Source organism: Acomys russatus, chromosome 6, assembly GCF_903995435.1.
Source record: "Acomys russatus chromosome 6, mAcoRus1.1, whole genome shotgun sequence".
Lineage (NCBI taxonomy): Eukaryota > Metazoa > Chordata > Mammalia > Rodentia > Muridae > Acomys > Acomys russatus.
The window spans coordinates 4,524,052-4,544,385 of record NC_067142.1 but is presented as its reverse complement, the minus strand read 5'-3'; positions in this window follow the sequence as shown (position 1 = coordinate 4,544,385).

Here is a 20,334-nt window from a genome sequence, read left to right as displayed (position 1 = left end):
GGCCATCTGTGCTTTCTCTTCTTTCTTACTCCATTCCATCTGGTTAGTTAGCTTCTTTCTTTTGAGATTCACCTGTTCCAAACCCTGTTACCAAGGACTTGGTATTAACCACAAGTGGGTAGTGTAGACCCTGGTAGGCTACTTGTACTGACGTCTTTCATCATTCTAGTCATGCTAGACCCACAGCTGCTTGCCAGGGATAGGCCCCTCCCCCAAACCTGTCTCCTGACCTTAGGATAGTGCTTGATCCCAACCCCACTTACTATCAAAGGCTCTGTAGCCACCTTACATTGCACAGACCTAACTAGGCTCCATTTATGTTTATCAATTCCTCTTCCACTTCAATTGTCTGAGCTGCATCCAACTCGCAGGTGTTGGCTCTGTTTCTTAACAATTAAATTTTGTTATACAACCCAACTAGCTTACACAAGAAGGAAAAAAGGTTAAAGGGAAAAAAGAGTGAACCTTCCGGTATCCGATCCACGGGACGGGTCCTTAGGTGTCTCTGGCCTGCATGCTGGTCCAGCCTGTTCGCTGATCCACCTGCGCTCAAGCCTGGTCTAAACCTGCTGCTGCTCTCCTCCCTGCCTGCCTGTGTCATGTGCGAAGGGTGGTCTCCTTCTCCCATTGAGGGTCGATTAGAAAGACAATAGTCCAGGTGAGGTCCCCAGGTCTGCTTCCTGAATTCTAGGCCCAGGATGGCTCCACTCAGTCTGTCACAAGGTATTCATGGAGTGCCCAAGGGTAAAACCCGCCAAGACTGCTTCCACCTGTGACAAAGCTTAGTCTTTCTCACACATCCCCCTTCTCTTTTAAAAAAATTAAGAACTATATACACACATATACATATATACATAATCATCAGGTATCAAGTACATAACCAAGTCCTTTTATACTTGTTAACCTGAGAGAAAGTACTCCACTATCCTACCAAAGAGAGTCCTTTTCTTTCATGAAAAATTGCAATTATCAATCTATAAATGTATTTTTAATTCTTAAACTAAAGCTTCTAGTAACACTGTGGCTATCTAGTCTTCAATCCCATCAGAGACTCAAAAAGGAAAATCTATCTAATAAAGGAAGTGCTGGCGGGCAACTTCCAAGTTGCATAGGACAGAGAGAGTAGACTGCCTGGATAGTCACCGGATTCTCTCCTTCATTGGGGTAATCAGTCTTCAGCCTTATTGGCCCAAAATATCCAACAAACTGCTTTTTGAAGCAGGAAATCCGACGGTCTGGTCCATCTAGTCTCTTCAAAGCTGGACAGTCAACTTTCCAGCATCACTGTTGATCATTGCAGACAGTCAGCCTGTCATCAGCAGTAGAGATAAGAGCAGTTTCTCCGTCCAGTGACCATTCTGTCACCCACGTCTCTTGAAGCCCCCATCTTCAATGATGCAAATGGAGATGCGGCCAGGAGCAGATGTCTTTCTCTGTCAGGAAAGCCCTCATTGTCAAATGCCATATTCTGTAGATCTCTGAAGAGTTTGAAGACCAACTCTATCAATTCTTACAGTTATCAATCTATTCCTTTGAAGACATATACAAGAAATTAAACAAACCTGCTCTATGACAAAGTAAGTTAGTATCTAGTAGGATTTCTATGTAACTAAATACCAACTTTTATCCCCGATCTCCCTGAACAAATTATTAATAGTTTTTCATAAGACATTAGTGGTACATGAATAATACATTAAATAAACACTGAACAAAATGAACTTAATTTTCTAACATACAATATATAATATTTTGTCAACATATAACATACAATACATAAGCCAAAAATGAATGGCAATATACAATTTAAGTTCTTATCAATGTGAAGCAAAAGTTGAAGTCTTAAATTTCCATCAATCAAAAGTCTTAAATTTTCATCAATCTACAATACCAATGTAGGATTTTTGAAGCTAGTAGATTCAATAATCTACTTTTTATTCTCTAAACCTATATCCTCCCTACCTTCCCCCCTTTCCTTAATATCAGATGGGATAGAAAGATAAGAGAAATAGAAAGATAGAAGAAAGAAATCCCCAAATGAAACTTTTATTAATTGTAACTAACCCCCTTAGGCAAAAATGAGCATTGGTAACCCACCAAAAATACCCATCCCACCTACTGGAAATGGGGATGTCGTGTTCTCAAAATTACTTTATGCTGTTTAGGAGAAAAATCTTTTTTGGATACCCTAGAAAAATAATATTTTGGCCAAGCGCTGGAAAAGCTAGCTATTTTGGGATTGATCCTTTCGGCTAACCGATTTATTGTTAATATGCATGCAATTTCTGGAAGAAGCAGTAGTGCCAGAGGCAGAAGTTCAATTTTCCTCATTGTCCTGTTTTTTGCTCTGAAAGTAAGCAAACTTTTGAAATCATTAGTACAGGTATGTTAGTACATATATAATTTTTCAAGGAAACATCAATTGAGTCACTTTGTTCGAAGTGCCAGAGGCATGCTTTTGGGATTAAATCACTCAGGCTGCCTGCTTAGTCTTCAGAGTCATCCTGTTTTTTGCCAATAATACAGGGCTCTACCTGCATGTACACCAACAGGCCAGAAGAGGGCATTAGTTCTCCAAGCTGTGTGGAACAATGTCAAGTGGTAAGAACCAGGTAGCTCTTAAGATTCACTTGCTATATTGTCAGATCTAATCTTTATAAGTTTAGTTGGTAGCCATATTTTTTCACTCCCTGTGGAAACATACGCATACCCATGACCCCATCTCAAAACTACTGCAGGTTTCCATTTCATACTTGACAAGTCCTTGTAGAGTATTGGTTGTCCCAACTCCTCAGTTTTTTCTATCACCCAATGTCTCTCCGCAGCTGACGTCCCTTCATCATTCACATTAAGAAAATTTAGAGTCAACAAAGCATTATTTAATTGGTCCCTGGGTGTCTTTACCCTTCCCTTTTGTTTAATAAGTATTTCTTTTAAGGTTCAATAGGCTCTTTCCACAACTGCTTGTCTTGTGGGGTTCTGAGGTATACCAGTAACATGTTTTATATTATAATACATAAAGAAGTTTTTCATCTTAAGGGACACATATGCAGGAGCATTGTCAGTCTTAATTTGTGCAGGTATTCCCATAAATGCCATTATTTCCAGTAAATGAGTAATCACACAGTCAGCCCTTTCAGAACTTAAGGCAGTTGCCCATTGAAAACCTGAATATGTATCAATGGTATGATGCACATACCTCATTTTTCCAAATTCTGCAAAATAAAACACATCCATCTTGTTACCTCTAGGCTTAATTCCAGCAGGTAATGGTAGTTGACTGTATAAGGAACATGTAGGACACTTATTGATTATTTCTCTGGCTTGTTGCCAAGTGATAGAGAATCTTTTCTTCAACCCCTTACCATTGACATGATGCTTTTCATGAAAATTTGAGGCTTCAAATACATTACCTATCAATAATTTGTCAATCTCTTTATTTCCTTGTGCCAATGGACCTGGTAAACCTGTATGAGATAGAATATGAGTAATATAAGGGATAATTTCTGCTTCTGATGACCTGTTGCAGTTCTATAAATATGGTAGTCAATTCTGTGTTATCAGGAGTAAATTCAGCAGTTTCTATATGCAAAACAACTCTTTCAGCATATTGAGAGTCAGTAATTATATTAAGAGATTCAGGAAAATCTAACAATACCATAAAGATTGCATATAATTCTGCTTTTTGAACTGATGTAAATGGAGTATTAATTACCTTAGTTATTTTATCAGACTTATAACCAGCCATACTTGGTTTATTTGCATCAGTGAAAAAGGTGGGTGCCCCTGAGATTGGCGACCTCTTTACAATACTTGGAAGGATCCAATTAGTTCTTTTTATAAACTGTATACATTTGCTTTTTGGGTATCTATTGTTAATGTCTCCCAAATAGTTACTACAAGCTTTTTGCCAATCTTCATTAATTACCCATAATGACATAATCTCAGGATCAGTAAGAGGCACTACATTTTCTGCCGGGTCCATCCCTGACAGTTGGTCCAACCTTATTCTTTCCTTTGTAATCAATTCAGAAATTTTCCCTATGTATGTTTTCAATTTTTTGCTTTGTTTATTTGCCAGGAATATCCATTCTATGATTCTGTCTTCCCTTTGCACAAGAAGCCCAGTAGGAGAATGTTTCAAAGGCAAAATAGGCAGAATGTAACCAAGTTCAGGATCAATTCTATCCACATATGCCTTTTGAAGTTTTTGCTCCACCAGAATTAACTCCTTTTCTGCCTCAGCGGTTAGATACCTACCACTGTTTAAATCTGAATCCCCTTGAAATGTTTGAAACAAGTTACTTAACTCATAGGTAGCTAACCCGATTGTAGGCCTTAACCAGTTAATGTCTCCGAATAATCTTTGAAAGTCATTAAGAGTTTGCAATTGATCTCTACATATCTGTACTTTTTGTGGCCGAATTTTTTGTTCAGTTATTTTATAGCCTAAATAGGTAATTGAATCTCCTCTTTGTATTTTTTCCACAGCAATCTGTAATCCCCAGCATGGCAGAATTCTTTGTGCCTCCTGAAACATTTTTTCTAAAACACTAGGATCAGAATCAGCTAGCAGAATATCATCCATGTAATGGTATATGATAGATTGAGGAAACTGCCTATGAATTATTTCTAAAGGTTGTTGCACAAAATACTGGCATAAAGTTGGGCTATTCAACATTCCCTGTGGAAGTACCTTCCAATGATATCTCTTCATTGGAGAATTACTGTTCAGAGTAGGTACTGAGAAAGCAAACCTTTCCCTGTCCTTCTCATGTAGAGGTATGGTGAAAAAACAATCTTTTAAATCAATTGTAATTATATGCCAAGACTTAGGTAACAAAGAAGGCAAAGAAATTCCAGGTTGAAGTGAACCCATGGTTGAATCATCTTATTTATGGCTCTCAAATCCGCTATCATTCTCCATCCACCTGATTTCTTTCTTACCACAAACACAGGGGAATTCCTGGGACTGGAAGATTCTTCGATGTGTTGAGCCTCTAGCTGCTCTTTCACTAAACCGTGAAGCACCTGCAACTTTTCTTTTGTTAAGGGCCACTGCTCCTGCCATACAGGTCTGTTTGAAATTCATTTGAGGGGCAGGGTGGTTGGTATCTCAGCAGTGGCCCCTCTTGTAAATGTTGACACTCTAAACCTGAAGAGTTCTGAGGTTGGACAATGGGCATAGCTGTAGTCGCCCCTGATCACTTACATTAATGTCTTCCCCAGAAACGCGTACCAATTCACTCATAGTTTCAACCTTGTTTATCTCCGTATTTACAGGAATAGTAATCTGAGTACCCCATTGTTGTAAGAGGTCTCTTCCCCATAGATTTATGGGAATGTCAGCTACATAGGGTTTCAGTCTCCCTATCTGCCCATCTGGTCCCACACACTCAAGCCACTGTACACTTTGTTTTATTTGAGATAACTTACCAGTTCCTACAATTTCTGTATAAACCTTCTTAAGTGGCCAATTTTGGTTCCAAGACTTCTGGCAAATGATGGAGAAATTGACTCTGCTGTCTACCAAGCCTTCTATTTTTTTTTTTTTTTTTTGGAAATTCATATTTTATTGGGGAGAAGGGTGTGAAAACAGATACATGAACAATTACAGGTAGGAATAATAAACAGCAATCAAAGTCATGATATAAGAGACAACTGAGGCACAGAGTGAGATGTTTGGAAAGTGGTGTCCCAAGGACTCTCTGGAGTGATGATCTTTGAACCAAGGCCTGATCCATAAGTGCTGTTTATGAAACAATGAAGTACAAAGATACTCAGTCCTGTCTCTATTAATAATGATTATGTCTAGAGACAAAAAGTCATGTTATATGGTTATAAAGTACCTTGGCTCATTTTATCCATTTAAGAACTTCATGCCTTTAAACTTCCTATGTTTATAAGCCCATATCTCTTCATCTACAGGATGCATGATGGAGACAGAAAAATGCTGCTCTGAAAAAGTACCATGCTTGCTTTCCTATCCCCATGGTATGGACACACATGCTCCTCTCTCTCTCATTCTGTAAAATGCTCACGCATTGATATACACAGAGACTATATGTGTCATATCTTCTACTTTCCAACTACTATCAAGAATATATGCTGGGCAAAAAAAAAAATGCTCATTCAATAAACTTTGAATATAAATGAAATATAAGATGGTCATCTTTAGCCCCTTCAAAAAGTCATCTTTTCAGAAATGCCCCATTAGCTAACCTGGAAACATCTCTGGGGACAAGCCTGTAACATCCTTGCCTAATGGGATATCTCCACATCTCCTTCTCAAACTCTTTTCACCCTGTATAATACCTTTTTTCCATCATCTTGCCTCAGCATACATCATTCCTAGTGCAGCTGATCAGAGCAGAAATGAACAATGACTCAAAGGAAGGTCGGCTGTCATCTTTCCACTGATGGACACTGACATGTGGGCTAACAGATTGGCTTCCAAAATGTGGGTTGGGAAAAGATTGGCTAGGTTGGTAGCAGGACCAAAAGTGAAGGGCACTTAAAAGCACTAGAGTGGAGTGTGTGGCTCAGTTACTGGAGACACTCCCTGAGCATTTTCCATACTGATTCTCTTTCCAGTCTCATTCCTGTGAGGCCTTGGCATATGGTGCTTCCTGCTGATGATTTCCAAGGAACGTCTCCCTATCCTATCAACATCTGTGTTTCTACCAGCACTTCTTTTTTTTTAAATTTATTTATTCTTGTTACATCTCAATGTTTATCCCATCCCTTGTATCCTCCCATTCCTCCCCCCCCCATTTTCCCATTATTCCCCTCCCCTATGACTGTTCCTGAGGGGGATTATCTCCCCCTGTATATTCTCATAGGGTATCAAGTCTCTTCTTGGCTACCTGCTTTCCTTCCTCTGAGTGCCACCAGGTCTCCCCGTCCAGGGGACATGGTCAAATGTGAGGCACCATAGTACATGAGAAAGTCATATCACACTCTCGACTCAACTGTGGAGAATATTCTGACCATTGGCTAGATCTGGGAAGGGGTTTAAAGTTTACCTCCTGTATTGTCCTTGGCTGGTGCCTTAGTTTGAGTGGGACCCCTGGGCCCAAATCTGCCTATCATATTGTTCTACTTGTAGGTTTCTAGGACCCGCTGTATCCTTTTATTTTGCTATTCTCCCATGTGTCTCACATTTAGAGTCCCAATAGGATGCCCTCCCCTCTGTCCCAGTTTCCTGGTAAGTGAAGGCTTTCATGGGACATGCCCCTTGGGCTAGTATGCAGCTATAAGTGAGTATATACCATTTGATTCTTTCTGCTTCTGGGTTAACTCACTCATTATAATCATTTCTAGCTCAATCCATTTATCCACAAATTTCGGGAATTCCTTGTTTTTAATAGCTGAGTAGTATTCCATAGTGTATATGTGGCACAGTTTTTTTATCCACTCTTCTACTGAGGGACACTTAGGCTGTTTCCATGTTCTGGCTATTATGAATAAGGCTGCTATGAACATGGTTGAGCAAATTTTCTTGTTGTGTGCTGGAGCATCTTCTGGGTATATTCCAAGGAGTGGAATAGCTGGGTCTTGAGGAATCCCTATTCCCATTTTTCTGAGATAGCACCAGATATATTTCCAAAGTGGCTGTACTAGTTTGCATTCCCACCAGCAATGAAGGAGTGTTCCTCTTTCTCCACATCCTCGCCAGCATGTGGTGTCGTTTGAGTTTTTGATCTTAGCCATTCTGATGGGTGTAAGATGGAATCTCAGAGTTGTTTTGATTTGCATTTCCCTGATGACTAAGGAGGTTGAGCATTTCTTTAAGTGTTTCTCAGCCACTGATACTCCTCTGTTGAGAATTCTCTGTTTAGTTCCAAGCCCCATTTCTCTATTGGGTTATTCGGTTTGGTGGTGTTTAATTTCTTGAGTTCTTCATATATTTTGGATATTAGACCTTTGTCAGATGTAGGGTTGGTGAAGATTTTTTTCCCAGTCTGTAGGCTGTCGCTTTGTTCTCTTGACAGTGTCTCCTGCCTTACAGAAGCTTCTCAGCCTCATGAGGTCCCATTTATTAATGGTTGACATTAAGGCCTGGGCCGTTGGTGTTCTGTTCAGGAAGTTGTCTTCTGTGCCAATATGTTCCAGGCTCTTTCCCACTTTTTCTTCTAAGTGGCTTAGTGTCTCTGGTTTTATGTTGAGGTCTTTCATCCACTTGGATTTGAGTTTTGTGCAAGGTGACAAATATGGGTCCAGTTTCATTTTTTTACACATAGACCTCCAGTTAGACCAGCACCATTTGTTGAAGATGCTATCCTTTTTCCATTGAATGGATTTGGCTTCTTTGTCAAAAATCAAGTGACCATATGTGTGTGGACTCATATCTGGGTCTTCGATTCAATTCCACTGATCAACCCAAGCCATCTATTTTAAGACCATTCAATTGTATAATTAACTTAGGTCTCTGATCATTAATTACTCTTTGCCAGAACACACATGTCCCTGTGCTTCCGAATGCACCAGTCCTTTCCACTGGAGCGGCTTCGCCCTTAATGTAAGGAAACAGTAGGAGTCTATCAATTCTATCCCCAGCATCGATTTTCATCTCCTTTTTCACACATGCCATGATTTTTATTTCCTCCTTAGAATCTCTATCTATAATACTGGGATGCACAATAAAAGCATAAGAAGTCAGTCCACTTCTTCCCAGAACCATTCCTACTGTACCTGAAGGTAAATGTCTGAAAACACCGGTATTTAATTTGTAACAGTCAATTTGTAACATGGGGAGATAGGGTAAGAAACATATTTGAAGGCAGATCAAAGGCTGCACTGCCTTCAGTAGCATGCATTAGATCACCATTTTCCTGCAGGTTTGTCACTTCCTGACTGGCCAAAGGAATTCGGCTGGCATTGTGTACAGGGGCCCGAGCTGATGGCCCCCTCCTGCCGTTTCCTGTCGGCAAGATATTGCCTTGCATATCTCTCTTAGACTGACAATCCCGAGACCAATGTTTCCCTTTTCCACAGTGACTACAGTACCCTGGGAGTCTTGGTACCTCATTGTCATCATGACCAGAACCTCCTTGTTCTCTCCTATGAGTTCGTTTTCTACTGGGTTATTGCGCCTTCTATCTCTACAGTTTCTTTGCACATGACCAATTTTACCACACTTAAAACACTGAGTATTATGATATCTGGGCTCTCTGGCTGCAACTTGTCCCATAATATTATTTTGATATGCCGGAGAGTTAATATTAACTGTCTCCTTTACCCAGTCATCTAATGGAGTGGCTCTTTCCTTTAATGGTCTAAGCACCTTCTTATATTCAGTATTTGCATTCTCATAAGCCATGATAAGTTTTTTTTTAATTAATTTATTCTTGTTACATCTCAATGTTTATCCCATCCCTTGTATCCTCCCATTCCCCCCCCCCATTTTCCCATTATTCCCCTCCCCTATGACTGTTCCTGAGGGGGATTACCTCCCCCTGTATATTCTCATAGGGTATCAAGTCTCTTCTTGGCTACTTGCTGTCCTTCCTCTGAGTGCCACCAGGTCTCCCCCTCCAGGGGACATGGTCAAATGTGAGGCACCAGAGTACGTGAGAAAGTCGTATCACACTCTCGACTCAACTGTGGAGAATATTCTGACCATTGGCTAGATCTGGGTAGGGGTTTAAAGTTTACCTCCTGTATTGTCCTTGGCTGGTGCCTTAGTTTGAGCGGGACCCCTGGGACCAAATCTGCCTATCATATTGTTCTACTTGTAGGTTTCTAGGACCCGCTGTATCCTTTTATTTTGCTATTCTCCCATGCGTCTCTCATTTAGAGTCCCAATAGGATGCCTTCCCCTCTGTCCCAGTTTCCTGGTAAGTGAAGGTTTTGTGGGACATGCCCCTTGGGCTAGTATGCAGCTATAAGTGAGTATATACCATTTGATTCTTTCTGCTTCTGGGTTAACTCACTCATTATGATCATTTCTAGCTCAATCCATTTATCCACAAATTTCGGGAATTCCTTGTTTTTAATAGCTGAGTAGTATTCCATAGTGTATATGTACCACAGTTTCTTTATCCACTCTTCTACTGAGGGACACTTAGGCTGTTTCCATGTTCTGGCTATTATGAATAAGGCTGCTATGAACATGGTTGAGCAAATTTTCTTGTTGTGTGCTGGAGCATCTTCTGGGTATATTCCAAGGAGTGGAATAGCTGGGTCTTGAGGAAGCCCTATTCCCATTTTTCTGAGATAGCACCAGATATATTTCCACAGTGGCTGTACTAGTTTGCATTCCCACCAGCAATGAAGGAGTGTTCCTTTCTCCCCACATCCTCGCCAGCATGTGGTGTTGCTTGAGATTTTGATCTTAGCCATTCTGATGGGTGTAAGATGGAATCTCAGAGTTGTTTTGATTTGCATTTCCCTGATGACTAAGGAGGTTGAGCATTTCTTTAAGTGTTTCTCAGCCATTTGATACTCCTCTGTTGAGAATTCTCTGTTTAGTTCCAAGCCCCATTTCTCAATTGGGTTATTCGGTTTGGTGGTGTTTAATTTCTTGAGTTCTTTATATATTTTGGATATTAGACCTTTGTCAGATGTAGGGTTGGTGAAGATTTTTTCCCAGTCTGTAGGCTGTCGCTTTGTTCTCTTGACAGCGTCTCCTGCCTTACAGAAGCTTCTCAGCCTCATGAGGTCCCATTTATTAATGGTTGACATTAAGGCCTGGGACGTTGGTGTTCTGTTCAGGAAGTTGTCTCCTGTGCCAATATGTTCCAGGCTCTTTCCCACTTTTTCCTCTAAGTGGCTTAGTGTCTCTGGTTTTATGTTGAGGTCTTTCACCCACTTGGATTTGAGTTTTGTGCAAGGTGACAAATATGGGTCCAGTTGCATTTTTTTTTTACACATAGACCTCCAGTTAGACCAGCACCATTTGTTGAAGATGCTATCCTTTTTCCATTGAATGGATTTGGCTTCTTTGTCAAAAATCAAGTGACCATATGTGTGTGGATTCATATCTGGGTCTTCGATTTGATTCCACTGATCAACCAGCCTGTTGCTGTGCCAGTACCATGCTGTTTTAATTACTATTGCTTTATAGTACAGTTTGAGATCAGGTATGGAGATTCATCCGGAGCACCTTTTATTGTACAAGATTGTTTTAGCTATTCTGGGTTTTTGTTTTTCCATATGAAGTTCAGAATTGAACTTTCAATGTCTTTAAAAAATTGTGTAGGTATTTTGATAGGAATTGCATTGAATCTGTAGATTGCTTTTGGTAGGATGGCCATTTTTACTATGTTAATTCTCCCGATCCATGAGCAAGGAAGATCATGCCATCTTCTCAGGTCATCTTCAATCTCTTTCTTCAGAGTTTTGAAATTTTTTTCATACAAGTCCTTCACTTGCTTAGTTAGGGTAACTCCTAGATATTTTATATTGCTTGTGGCTAATGTGAAGGGTGTGGTTTTCCTATTTCTTCCTCTGCAAGCTTGTCATTTGTGTATAGGAAGGCTACAGACACTTTTGAGTTAATTTTGTATCCAGCCAATTTGCAGAAGGTGTTTATCAGCTTTCGGAGCTCTCTGGTGAAGTTTTGAGGGTCACTTATGTACACTATCATATCATCTGCAACGAGGGATAATTTGACTTCCTCCTTTCCCATTTGGATACCGTTGATCTCCTTTTGTTGTCTTATTGCTCTGGCTAGAACTTCGAGTACTATATTGAAGAGATATGGAGAGAGTGGGCAGCCTTGCCTTGTTCCTGATTTTAGAGGAATTTCCTTGAGTATCTCACCATTTGCTTTGATTTTGGCTATTGGCTTGCTGTATATAGCCTTTATTATGTTGAGGAAAATTCCTTGTATCCTCGATCTCTCTAAAACTTTAAACATGAATGGGTGTTGAATTTTATCAAATGCTTTCTCTGCATCCAAGGAGATGATCATGTGGTTTTTTATTTTCTGTTTGTTTATATGGTGGATTACATTGATGGATTTCTGGATATTAAACCATCCCTGCATGCCTGGAATGAAGCCTACTTGGTCATGATGAATGATATCTTTGATGTGTTCCTGTATTCGTTTTGCAAGTATTTTATTTAGTATTTTTGCATCTATGTTCATAAGAGAAATTGGTCTGAAATTCTCTTTCTTTGTTGAGTCTTTGTGAGGTTTAGGTATCAATGAGACTATGGCCTCATAGAATGAATTTGGTAATTTTCCATCCATTTCTATCTTTTGGAGTAGCTTGAAGAGTATCGGTATTAGCTCGCCTTTAAAGGTCTGGTAGAATTCTGCACTGAAACCATCTGGCCCTGGGCTTTTTTTGGTTGGGAGACCATCGATGATTGCTTCTATTTCTGTAGGGGAAATGGGACTATTTAGCTTGTTTATCTGTTCTTCATTCAACTTTGGCAAGTGAACTTGATCAAGAAAATCGTCCATTTCCCTTAGATTTTCAAATTTTGTGGCGTATATGCCTTCAAAGTAGGATCTTATGATTCTTTGAATTTCTTCAGTGTCTGTTGTTATGTCTCCCTTTTCATTTCTGATTTTGTTCATTTCAATACTGTCTCTCTGCCTTTTAGTTAGTTTGGCTAATGGTCTGTCTATCTTGTTGATTTTCTCAAAGAACCAGCTTTTGGTTTTGTTGATTCTTTGGCTGTTTTCTTAGTTTCTAATTTGTTAATTTCAGCCCTGAGTTTGATTATATCCAGGCGTCTACTCCTCTTGGGTGTTTCTGCTTCTTTTTTTTCTAGGGCTTCCAGTTGTGTTGTTAAGATGCTTAGGTGCGATGTTTCCAATTTCTTTTTAAAGGCACTTAGTGCAATGAATTTTCCTCTTAGCACTGCTTTCAATGTATCCCACAAATTTGGGTATGTTGTTTCTTCATTTTCATTGAATTTCAGAAACTCCTTGATTTCTTTCTTTATTTCTTCCCTGACCGAGGTGTCATTTGCAGAGAGTTGTTTAGTTTCCACGTACGTGTAGGCGTTTTGTTATTTCTATTTTTGTTGAATTGCAGCCTAAGAGCATGGTGATCTGATAGGATACAAGGTATTATTTCAATCCTCTTGTATCTATTGAGGCTTGCGTTGTGACCTACGATGTGATCAATTTTGGAGAAGGTTCCATGGGGTGCAGAGAAGAAGGTGTATTCTTTCTTGTTTGGATGAAAGGTTCTATAGATATCTGTTAGATCCATTTGACCCATGGCATTGGTTAATGATGTTATTTCTCGGCTTAGTTTCTGTTTCAATGACTTATCCTTCCATGAGAGTGGGGTGTTGAAGTCTCCCACGATTATTGTGTGGGGATCGATGTGTGGTTTAAGCTTTTTTAGGAGATCTTTTACAAATGTGGGTGCCCTTGTATTGGGAGCATAGATGTTCAGAATTGTGATGTCATCTTGGTTGACTTTACCTTTGATGAGTATGAAGTGTCCTTCCTCATCCCTTTTGATTAATTTTGGTTGAAAGTCTATTTTGTTCGATACTAAAATGGCTACACCTGCTTGCTTCTTGTGACCATTTGCTTGGAATATTTTTTTCCAACCTTTTACCCTGAGGTAATGCCTTTCATTATGGGTGAGATGTGTTTCTTGGATGCAGAAGAATGTTGGATCTTGTTTATGTACCCATTCAGTTAGTCTGTGTCTTTTTATTGGAGAATTGAGGCCATTGATGTTGAGAGATATTAATGACCAGTGACTGTTAAGAGTCTTAATTTTTATGTTGTTTCCAGTAGAGCATTTGTGTAGTTGTGTTTTTGCCATGGGATAGTTATCTATTTCCTGGGTAGTTTTGGTTGTAGCTTGACCCTTTGGGATGGAGTTTTCCTTCTAGTACCTTCTGTAAAGCTGGGTTTGTGGATAGGTACTGTTTGAATTTGTTTTTGTCATGGAATATTTTGTTTTCTCCATCAATGGTTATTGATAATGTTGCTGGGTAAAGTAGTCTGGCCTGGCATCTGTGGTCTCTTAGGGTTTGCAGGATCTCTGTCCAGGCCCTTCTGGCTTGTATGTTCTCTGCTGAGAAGTCGGGTGTAATTCTGATAGGTTTACCATTAAATGTTATTTGGCCCTTTTCCCTTGCAGCTTTTAATATTTTTTCTTTGTTCTGCATGTTTTGTGTTTTGATTATTATGTGGCGGGCAATTTTTCTTTTCTGGTCAATTCTATTTGGTGTTCTGTAGGCCTCTTGTATGTTTATAGGCATTTCTTTCTTTAGATTGGGGAAATTTTCTTCTATGATTTTGTTGAGAATAGTTTCTGGGCCCTGGAGTCTGATGTCTTCTCTTTCTTCGATGCCTATTATCCTCAGATTTCTTCTTTTCATGGTGTCCTTAATTTCTTGGATGTTTTGTGTCAGGAGTTTTCCAGATTTGGCATTTTCTTTAATGGTTGATTCAATATCTGTGATTGTATCTTCTAGCCCTGAGATTCGTTCTTCCATCTCTTGGATTCTGTTAGAAAAGCTCACCTCTGTGTTGCTCGCCTTCTTCTCTGAGGTCTCACGTTCTCGTTTTTCTTTTGTCTGTGTGTTTATCATTGAATCCATTTTCATTTTCAGATCTTGAACTGATTTTTTGATTTCTTTCATCTGATTTTTTGTATATTCCTGAGTTTCTTCCATTGCCTCTTTATAGGTCTTCAGAGCTTGAACCGTTTTATTTATTTCTTTCATCTGGTTGTTTGCATTTTCCTGCAATTTTTCCAGTTCCACTCTATGTGCTTCTTTTATGTCTCTCACCTGTTTGTCTGCGTCTTCCTGCATTTGATTACGAATTTTATTTGTTTCCTCCATTATCATCCTCATTACTAAGGATTTGAGGTCATTTTCTTGTATTTCCGTTGTATTTGAGTTCTCTGGGTTGTTTTCTTTGGGATAGCTGGAAACTGGAGACGCCATGTTGTTTTGGGTTTTTTGCATATGCTTTTTCATTGTCCTTTAGACATCTTGCCGTCTTTGTTTTTGTTGGGTAGCTTCCAGAGTTGAATGGAGGGTGTCTGACGATAGATTCACTTGTTTTCTCACGATTTCTCTAGGCTGGGAGCTCAAAGCTTCACTGGTGTGGATGTTAGGAGGTTAGCCCTGTTGTTCTGGTCTCTCACAGCCAGTGATCCTCAGCCCCCCTCTTCCGTGGATCCTGAAATTGATCTGGGTCTCTGAATGAGCATTGGGTCAGGCCAAGGTATCCACAGCCTTCTGTGTTCCCTGCCAAGTCCAGCCAGGAGCACTGAGACCGAACCACGGGCTGAACTCAGCTAGATTCTTAGGGCCTGAACCGTCTGCCAAGCTCAGCTAGGGATTCTGGGCCCAAAATGCACACAGGGTCCAGCCAGAATTTTTGGGCTGGGACTACACACCAAGCTCCGCTAGGGCCTTTTGGCCCAAAGTGCGTGCTGTGGTCAGTTATTGACTCAGGGCCCGAACTGACCACCAATCTCAGCCAGGAATTCTGGATTTAAACTGCACACTGTGTCCAACCAGAGTCTTAGAGCTGGTGGAACCGAGCGCTCTGTCCAGCCTGCGCCACAGCAGGAGAACTGCGGCTGCTTTGAGTTAGCGCCACTGGTGGAACAAGTGCTCCACCCAGACTGTGTCACCGCAGGGGAGCTGCTGCTGAGCTGAGGTGGCGCCTAGGGTGGAACTGAGTGCTCGGCCAGGCCTGCGCCACAGCAGGAGAACTGCAGCTGCTCTGAGTTAGCGCCTGTGGTGAAATCAAGTGCTCCGCCCAGACTGTGTCATTGCAGGGGAGCTGCCGCTGAGCTGAGGTGCTGCCTAGTGTGGAGCAGTGTGCTCAACTAAGCCTGCGCCACAGCAGGGGAGCTGTGGCTGGAGCTGAGTTAGTGCCTCAGGCAGAATTGCTTGCTGGGCCGGGCTAGTCCCCGGGACTCTGGGGCCGAACTGTCTGCCGAGTCCAGTCTGGGTCCAAAGGCTCCACGTGACCCAAATCCTGCCCCGAGTCCCCTCTCCCGCAGCAACTCCCACCAGCCACCACACCAATCGCCTCCACCGGAAGGCTATGAGCTGCAAACCTCAGCCGCCGCTGCTGGTGCCGCTGGTGCTGCTGCCTCTGCCGCTGCCGCTCCAATCAGAGAAAAATCACGCTCCTCCCGTGTGCAGGGGCACGCAGGTCCTCCGCACCCTGGTCCCTCCGAACCGTGGGGCACTCCCGCTGCCGTGATGTTCGGACCTCGGTGTTCCTGGCTCAGAAATCTGTGCAATTCCCTGAATTGTTCACTGGAGCCTCCAAACGTGGTCCACACTGCTCGCCGCCATCTTGGATCTCCCCGCCGTGATAAGTTTTAATGCCTGTTTGTTGTCAGAATCTGGAAACACCTTATCCATAGCAGATCCTAATCTCTGCAAAAATTCTGTAAAGGGCTCCAGAGGTCCTTGGAACACTTTAGTAAATGAAATAGTTGTTTTTCCAGGTTCCTCGACCAGCTCCCAGGCTCTCAAGGCTGCCTTATAACATTGTTCATTCACTCTATCTTCAGCTTGAATTTGTTCTCTTATGTTAGTATATTGTCCTTCACCAAGCAATTGATCTCTATTAATATTTATTTCCTCTGTTGTATTTTCTTGTTCTATTTTTATAGCCTCTGTTCACCACCAAGATAACCACTGTAATTGTTGTGTTGCTTCCAATTCTGCTGAAACTAAATTTTTCCAATCTTGGGGAACAAGTCTATTCTGAGTGGCCCAGCTGTTTAACATTTGTTGAATGAAGGTAGAGTGCATAACATAGTGGACTATGGATTCCTTAAAATGTTTTAAATCCATCATGTCTACAGGATGCTAGGCCATTTCATCATAACCCTCAGCACCATTTTGCATGGGCACATGCCTTACAGTGACTGGAAAAGCCAAAGGTTTCTGGGTGACTGTAGAAGTGTCCTCCACTGGGACATTTTCCTCCAAAGACCTTTTGATCTGTCTGCCTTCCTTTTCCTCTGGTTTCTGACCTTCTCCACCCTTTTTAAACAAAGGTGCCTTATGCTTTTCCAGCCCTTCCAGTTTTTTCTGCATTTTGCCCATTTTTTCTGTCAAGTCAGTAATTTTTTCCAAAAGGATAGAGCTTATTGACTCTTCCTTTTTTTCTGGCTTTCTAGTCTCTCTATTTTCTGTCCTTCACCACTCCCAATTACCAAAAATTCTATCCGCTTTCCCATCCCTTCATTTTCTTTCCTCAGTCTTTCCATCTGTCCAGTCAAATCTGCAATTTTTTCCAAAAGGATAGAACTTACTGACCCTTCCGGCTTTTCTATGCCATTAACTTTTCTTCTAATCCTTCTAAGCATGAAATATTGTAATAAAAGGACAACAAAAAAACCAGAGAATTCCCTCTAAGTATAAGGCAGGAAAGAGTTTTGCAATGGCAGTTGCAACTTTGCTGATACCCTGAAACAGCATTTCTGTACCTTCAAATTCTGAATCTTCCCTCATACCATTAGGGCCTGTGGAACCCATTGGGCCCCACGTCATGCGCCAGTTGTTGGCTCTGTTTCTTAACAATTAAATTTTGTTATACAACCCAACTAGCTTACACAAGAAAGAAAAAAGGTTAAAGGGAAAAAAGAGTGAACCTTCCGGTATCCGTTCCATGGGACGGGTCCTTAGGTGTCTCTGGCCTGCGTGCTGGTCCAGCCTGTTCACTGATCCACCTGCGCTCAAGCCTGGTCTGAACCTGCTGCTGCTCTCCTCCCTGCCTGCCTGTGTCATGTGCGAAGGGTGGTCTCCTTTTCCCATTGAGGGTCGATTAGAAAGACAATAGTCCAGGTGAGGTCCCCAGGTCTGCTTCCTGAATTCTAGGCCCAGGATGGCTCCACTCAGTCTGTCACAAGGTATTCATGGAGTGCCCAAGGGTAAAGCCTGCCAAGACTGCTTCCACCTGTGACAAAGCTAGTCTTTTCCACAGGTAGGCCTTGACCAAGACCCATTCCACCTGTCCATCTCTGGTCTGATGAGTTTTCTGAGCCATATCCCAATTTAAACCTCTTCAATCTCTAAGCTCAGCATGAATCAAACCCTTTGTGCACCATCCCAGTGTGATCAATCCTACCCCAGCCAGTCTCAAAACCCAAGAGTTTCCCCATCAAGTATTCCATAGGTCACTTCAACCAGGTGAGAGGTCAGACCATAGCCTACCTAAACAATCTAACCTGTAGGCATAGCCCAGGTTGTACACCTGGGCACAGAACCAGTCTTCTGAGTCTCTGGAAACTCAAAAACATGCCCCATTTTCAAGCTTTGCCTTTGGTGAAAAATCCAAAGAAACCTTCTAAAAATTGTCACTAAATCAGAAAATTAGAAGGGAACAAAATCATTACCTTTCTATATACCCAAAATAAACATTTTGAGAAAGAGATCACATGACTATTTCCACTTACAATAATACATATGTGCACCAAATAATATTTGACGAAGCCACTAAACATCTTCACTAATGGTGCTAGGAAAACTGGGTGTTCACACAAAGAAGAATGTCATTAGACCAATATATATCACTTTGCACAAAAACACCTCAAAATGGATCAAATACCTCAATGTAAAGACTGAATCTGATGAAAGGAAACATAGGCAGTACCTTGCATGATACATGTGTGGGAAAAGCCTTTATGACTAGTATTATATTCTCTCAGAAACTAACTCCAACAATTGAAAAATTGGTTCTCATAAAACTAAAAAGCTTCAGAACAGATAAGGAAACAATCAACTGAGTGAAGAGGATATCTACAGTGTGGGAAAAAAATCTATTTCAGCTAGGATTCTCATGGAGAGAGTTCTGACATCTAGAGTATATGAAGAAATCAGTAAATGAACCATCAAGAAAACAAATAACCCAAATAAAAATGGGCTCAGAACCTGAATAGAGATCTCAAGAGAAGAAATAAAAGTATCTAAGAAATGTATGAAAATATGGTCCAAAACCAGTGGCCCTCTTGGGGTCATCAATGTTCATTGTTGAATGTTATGAAGGAATCTTGTATTCAAGGGTAATGAAGGCATAGCTACTTAGTTCTACTCATTCTGTTGGCTTTTATTCTTCTAGAAACAGCATCACAGTCTGGCTTGAATCTGTATGCCACATCTCTAGAGTAATGTGGCACTGGGAAGCAATTAATATGCATTCACAACTTCAGTCCAGACAATATTTGGTAAAGAATCATGGCCCTAGGACCATTTTAGTATCCAATAAAGTTGTTGGTTCTATAATGGAGTTACCTGTATATAAACATGGAGTTTTAGCTTTTTTCTCATTTCTTTTTCTTATTGATTTATTCTTGTTACATCACAATGGTTATCCCATCCCTTATATCCTCTCATTCTTCCCTCCCTCCCATTTTCCCCTTATTCTCCTTCCCTATGACTGTTCCTGAGGGGGATTACCTCTCCCTGGATATGCTCATAGGGTATCAAGTCTCTTCTTGGGAACCTGCTGTCCTTCCTCTGAGTGCCACCAGGTCTCTCCCTCCCGGGGACATGGTCAAATGTGAGGCACCAGAGTATGTGAGAAAGACATATCCCACTCTCCACTCAACTGTGGAGAATGTTCTGAGCATTGGCTAGATCTGGGTAGGGGTTTAAAGTTTACCGCCTGTATTGTCCTTGGCTGGTGCCTTAATTTGAGCGGGACACCTGGGCCCAAATCTGCCTATCATAATGTTCTACTTGTCGGTTTCTAGGACCCTCTGGATCCTTCTACTTTGCTATTCTCCCATGCTTCTCTCATTTAGAGTCCCAATAGGATGTCTTTCCCTCTGTCCCATTTTCCTGGTAAGTGAAGGCTTTCATGGGACATGCCCTTTGGGCTAGTATGCAGATATAAGTGAATATATACCATTTGATTCTTTCTGCTTCTGGGTTAACTCACTCATTATAATCATTTCTAGCTCAATCCATTATCCACAAATTTCGAGAATTCCTTGTTTTTAACAGCTGAGTAGTATTCCATAGTGTATATGTACCACAGTTTCTTTATCCATTCTTCTACTGATGGTCACTTGGGCTGTTTCCATGTTCTGGCTATTATGAATAAGGCTGCTATGAACATGGTTGAGCAAATTTTCTTGTCGTGTGCTGGAGCATCTTCTGGGTATATTCCAAGGAGTGGGATAGCTGGGTCTAGGGAAGCCCTATTCCCATTTTTCTGAGATAGCACCAGATAGATTTCCAAAGTGGCTGTACTAGTTTGCATTCCCACTAGCAATGAAGGAGTGTTCCTCTCTCCCCACATCCTCGCCAGCATGTGGTGTCACTTGAATTTTTGATCTTAGTTATTCTGATGTCTGTAAGATGGAATCTCAGATTTGTTTTGATTTGCATTTCCCTGATGACTAAGGGGGTTGAGCATTTCTT